The sequence below is a fragment of the Eleutherodactylus coqui genome, unplaced genomic scaffold, assembly GCF_035609145.1.
Source record: "Eleutherodactylus coqui strain aEleCoq1 unplaced genomic scaffold, aEleCoq1.hap1 HAP1_SCAFFOLD_99, whole genome shotgun sequence".
In the NCBI taxonomy this organism is placed as follows: Eukaryota; Metazoa; Chordata; class Amphibia; order Anura; family Eleutherodactylidae; genus Eleutherodactylus; species Eleutherodactylus coqui.
The window spans coordinates 310754-316753 of NW_027102144.1; positions in this window are offsets into that span (position 1 = coordinate 310754).

Here is a 6000-nt window from a genome sequence, read left to right on the forward strand (position 1 = left end):
GAGATGAGCGAACGTACTCGTCCGAGTATTAGCGTGTTCGAGATGCTCGTTACTCGTGACGAGTACCACGCGATGTTCGGGTTACTTTCACTTTCATCTCTGAGACGTTAGCGCGCTTTTCTGGCCAATTGAAAGACAGGGAAGGCATTACAACTTCCCCCTGCGACGTTCAAGCCCTATACCACCCCCCTGCAGTGAGTGGCTGGCGAGATCAGGTGTCACCCGAGTATAAAAATCGGCCCCTCCCGCGGCTCGCCACAGATGCGTTGTGACATAGCTGAGGGAAAGTGCTATCGTGTTGCAGCTGCTATAGGGAGAGTGTTAGGAGTATTTTAGGCTTCAAGAACCCCAACGGTCCTTCTTAGGGCCACATCTAACCGTGTGCAGTAGTGTGGTGGCGGCTTTTAGCAGTGTTGCACATTTTTTTTTTTTTTGGGTATATCGGCCGTGCAGAGCATTGCGCCCTGCAGTAATACTCCAGGGCCAGAAGCGCCTAGGCATGGACAGAAGACATATTGATTGAATATAGGCAGTGGGCCTTTGCAAAAAAAATTGGGGAAAAAAATCTATTTGGGCTGCCTGTGAGTGTCCTCAGTGTTCTGGGTCTGTGCTGGGTGTAGTAGTTCTCCAAATTCATACGCAGCCAGCTAAGTGTTACAGCAGGCTTGCGCCAAATTATTTCCTGGCATTCCGTAAGCGAAGTCAGCCTCCAACCACAGGCCAATAAGCGGCACATTTAATTACAGCGTTCTGTTTCTGCACTACTGGTAATACAGCATGCTGAGGGGTAGGGGTAGGCCTAGAGGACGTGGATGCGGGCGAGGACGTGGAGGCCCAAGTCAGGGTGTGGGCACAGGCCGAGTCAGTGCGGTGGCCAGGGGTAGAGGCAGGGCCAGACCGAATAATCCACCAACTGTTTCCCAAAGCGCCCCCTCACGCCATGCCACCCTGCAGAGGTCAAGGTGCTCTACGGTGTGGCAGTTTTTCACAGAGACGCCTGACGACCGACGAACAGTGGTGTGCAACCTTTGTCACGCCAAGATCAGCTGGGGAGGCACCACCACCAGCATGCGCAGGCATATGATGGCCAAGCACCCCACAAGGTGGGACGAAGGCCGTTCACCTCCTCCGGTTTGCACCACTGCCTCTCCCCCTGTGCCCCAACCTGCCACTTAGATCCAACCCCCCTCTGAGGACACAGGCACTACCGTCTCCTGGCCTGCACCCACACCCTCACCTCCGCTGTCCTCGGCCCCATCCACCAATGTCTCTCAGCGCAGCGTCCAGACGTCGCTAGCGCCACTGTTTGATCGCGAGCGCAAGTACGCCGCCACGCACCCGCACGCTCAAGCGTTAAACGTGCACATTGCAAAATTGATCAGCCTGGAGATGCTGCCGTATAGGCTTGTGGAAACGGAGGCTTTCAAAAGCATGATGGCGGCGGCGGCCCCGCGCTACTCGGTTCCCAGTCGCCACTACTTTTCCCGATGTGCCGTCCCAGGCCTGCACAACCACGTCTCTCGCAACATTGTACGCGCCCTCACCAACGCGGTTACTGCCAAGGTCCACTTAACAACAGACACGTGGACAAGCACAGGCGGGCAGGGCCACTATATCTCCCTGACGGCACATTGGGTGAATTTAGTGCAGGCTGGGACAGAGTCAGAGCCTGGGACCGCTCACGTCCTACCCACCCCCCGAATTGTGTGCCCCAGCTCGATGGTGGTATCTGCGGCGGTGTATGCTTCCTCCACTAAACCACCCTCCTCCTCCTCCTACGCAACCTCTGTCTCGCAATCAAGATGTGTCAGCAGCATCACGTCGCCAGCAGTCGGTGTCACGCGGCGTGGCAGCACAGCGGTGGGCAAGCGTCAGCAGGCCGTGCTGAAACTACTCAGCTTAGGAGAGAAGAGCCACACGGCCCACGAACTGCTGCAGGGTCTGACAGAGCAGACCGACCGCTGGCTTGCGCCGCTGAGCCTCCAACCGGGCATGGTCGTGTGTGACAACGGCCGTAACCTGGTGGCGGCTCTGCAGCTCGGCAGCCTCATGCACGTGCCATGCCTGGCCCACGTCTTTAATTTGGTGGTTCAGCGCTTTCTGAAAAGCTACCCCCACTTGTCATACCTGCTCGGAAAGGTGCGCCAGCTCTGCGCGCATTTCCGCAAATCCCACACGCACGCTGCCACCCTGTGGACCCTGCAACATCGGTTTAATCTGCCAGTGCACCGACTGCTGTGTGACGTGCCCACACAGTGGAACTCTACGCTCCACATGTTGGCCAGACTCTATGAGCAGCGTAGAGCTATAGTGGAATACCAACTCCAACTTGCGCGGCGCAGTGGGAGTCAGCCTCCTCAATTATTTACAGAAGAGTGGGCCTGGTTGGCAGCCCTCTGCCAGGTCCTTGGAAAATTTGAGGAGTCTACCCAGATGGTGAGCGGGGATGCTGCAATCATTAGCGTCACCATTCCTCTGCTATGCCTCTTGAGAAGTTCCCTGCAAAGCATAAAGGCAGACGCTTTGGAATCAGAAACGGAGGTGGGGGAAGACAGTATGTCGCTGGATAGTCAGAGCAACCTCATGTCTATATCTCAGCGCGTTGAGGAGGAGGAGGAGCATGAGGAGGAGGGGGAACAGACAGCTTGGCCCACTGCTGAGGGGACAGATGCTGCTTGCCTGTCATCCTTTCAGCGTGTATGGCCTGAGGAGGAGGAGGAGGAGGATCCTGAAAGTGATCTTCCGAGTGAGGACAACCATGTGTTGCGTACAGGTACCCTGGCACACATGGCTGACTTCATGTTAGGATGCCTTTCTCGTGACCCTCGCGTTACACGCATTCTGGCCACTACGGATTACTGGGTGTACACACTGCTCGATCCACGGTATAAGGACAGCCTTTGCACTCTCATTCCCGAAGAGGAAAGGGGTTCGAGAATGCTGCTATACCACAGGGCGCTGGTGGACAAACTGATGGTAAACTTCCCATCCGCCAGCGCTAGTGGCCGAAGGCGCATTTCCGCGGCCCAGGTAGCAGGGGAGGCGCAGAGATCAGGCAGCATGTACAGCGCAGGCAGGGGAACACTCTCTTAGGCCTTTGACAGCTTTATGGCTCCCCAGCAAGACTGTGTCACCGGTCCCCAGTCAAGGCTGAGTTGGCGGGAGCACTGTAAAAGGATGGTGAGGGAGTACGTAGCCGATTGCAGCACCGTCCTCGGTGACGCCTCTGCCACCTACAACTACTGGGTGTTGAAGCTGGACACGTGGCCTGAACTCGCGCTGTATGCCCTGGAGGTGCTTGCTTGTCCTGCGCCTAGCGTCTTGTGAGAGAGGGTGTTTAGTGCGGCTGGGGGAATCATCACAGATAAGCGTACCCACCTGTCAACCGACAGTGCCGACAGGCTAACACTCATCAAGATGAACAAAGCCTGGATTTCGCCAGACTTCTCTTCTCCACCAGCGGACAGCAGCGATACCTAAGCAATACGTAGGCTGCACCCGCGGATGGAAGCATCGTTCTCTATCACCATCCAAAACGGGGACCTTTTCGCTTCAACAATCTGTGTATAATATTCATCCTCCTCCTCCTGCTCCTCCTCCTGAAACCTCACATAATCACGCCGAACGGGCAATTTTTCTTAGGCCCACAAGGCTCAGTCATATAATTTTTCTAAACAATTTTTATACGTTTCAATGCTCATTAAAGCGTTGAAACTCGCGCCTGAACCAATTTTTATTTTAACTGGGCTGCCTCTAGGCCTAGTTACCAATTAAGCCACATTAACCAAAGCGATTAATGGGTTTCACCTGCCCTCTCGGTTGGGCATGGGCAATTTTTCTCAGGTACATTAGTACTGTTGGTACACCAATTTTTGTGGGCCCTCACCTACAGTGTAATCCAATTAATTTTTTGCCCACCTGCATTACAGCTGACGTAACATCAGCTGTGTTGGGCAATGCAATGGGATTTATTTATGTACCGCCGGTGGGTTCCAGGGAGCCACCCATGCTGTGGGTCCACAGGGAGTTGTAAATGCATCTGTGTCCACTTCTAAAGAACCCCAGTCTGACTGGGGCATGCAGTGTGGGCCGAAGCCCACCTGCATTAAACATGACATTATTACCTCAGCTGTGATGGGCAATGCAATGGGATATATATTGATGTACCGCCGGTGGCTTCCTGGCACCCACCCATGCTGTGGGTCCACAGGGAGTTGTAAATGCATCTGTGTCCACTTCTAAAGAACCCCAGTCTGACTGGGGCATGCAGTGTGGGCCGAAGCCCACCTGCATTAAACATGACATTATTACCTCAGCTGTGATGGGCAATGCAATGGGATATATTTATGTACCGCCGGTGGCTTCCTGGCACCCACCCATGCTGTGGGTCCACAGGGAGTTGTAAATGCATCTGTGTCCACTTCTAAAGAACCCCAGTCTGACTGGGGCATGCAGTGTGGGCCGAAGCCCACCTGCATTAAACATGACATTATTACCTCAGCTGTGATGGGCAATGCAATGGCATATATTTATGTACCGCCGGTGGGTTCCAGGGAGCCACCCATGCTGTGGGTGCACACGGAATTCCCATTGCGGAGTTGTACCTGCCTGTGACTATTTATAAAAAACCGCGGTCTGACTGGGGCATGCAGACACCTTGACAGAATGAATAGTGTGTGGCACATAGGTTCCCCATTGCTATGCCCACGTGTGCAGCTCCAGATGGAGGTGGCACAGGATTGGATTTCTCATTGTTTCTGTACAGCATTGTGGGCTATCGCCCCGCCCCTTTTAAAGAGGGTCGCTGCCTAGCCGTGCCAACCCTCTGCAGTGTGTGCCTGCGGTTCCTCCTCATGGCAGACGCACTTATAAATAGACATGAGTGTGGCGTGGCATGAGGGCAGCTGAAGGCTGGGCAGGAACAGTTTGGTGTGCTCTGTGGACACTGGGTAGTGCGGGGGGGTTGGTCAGCATGTAACCCAGGAGAAGTGGCAGCGGAGTGTCATGCAGGCAGTGATTGTGCTTTGTTGGAGGTAGTGTGGTGCTTAGCAAAGTTATGCATTGCTAATGAGGGCTTTTCAGAAGTAAAAGTTGTTGGGAGGGGGGGCACTCTTGCCGCTATTGTAGCTTAATAGTGGGACCTGGGAACTTGAGATGCAGCCCAACATGTAGCCCATCGCCTGCCCTATCCGTTGCTGTGTCGTTCCCATCACTTTCTTGAATTGCCCAGATTTTCACAAACGAAAACCTTAGCGAGCATCGGCGATATACAAAAATGCTCAGGTCGCCCATTGACTTCAATGGGGTTCGTTATTCGAAACGAACCCTCGAGCATCGAGAAAAGTTCGTCTCGAGTAACGAGCACCCGAGCATTTTGGTTCTCGCTCATCTCTAGTCCCAACTCAATTATTTAATTCAAAGCGCCAAAGAATTAGCGTCCAAATTTTACGTACGGAATCTAATTTATTTACTTCGCGAAGTCATAGAAAAATGAAATTTGGCATTAGCATTGATTATGTCATAAATAGGAAAAGTTAATGGGTCCCAACTCGATTATTCATTTCTAAGCGCAAAAAAATTAGCTTCCAAATTTTACGTACGGAATCTAATTCACTTCCCAATGTCATAGAAACTTGAAATTTGGCACGAGCATTGATTATGTCATAAATAGGAAAAGCTAATGGGTCGCAACTCGATTATTCAATTCTAAGCGCCAAAGAATTAGCATCCAAATTTTACGTACGGATTCTAATTCCATCACTTCCCAATGTCATAGAAACTTGAAATTTGGCACGAGCATTTATTATGTCATAAATAGAAAAAGTTAATAAGTCCCAACTCGAGTATTCAATTCTGAGCGCTAAAGAATTAGCATCCAAATTTTACGTACGGAATGTACTTCTCTCATTTCCCGATGTTATAAAAACTTGAAGTTTGGCACAAGCGTTGATTATGTCATAAATAGGAAAATCTAATGGGTCCCAACTCGATTATTTAATT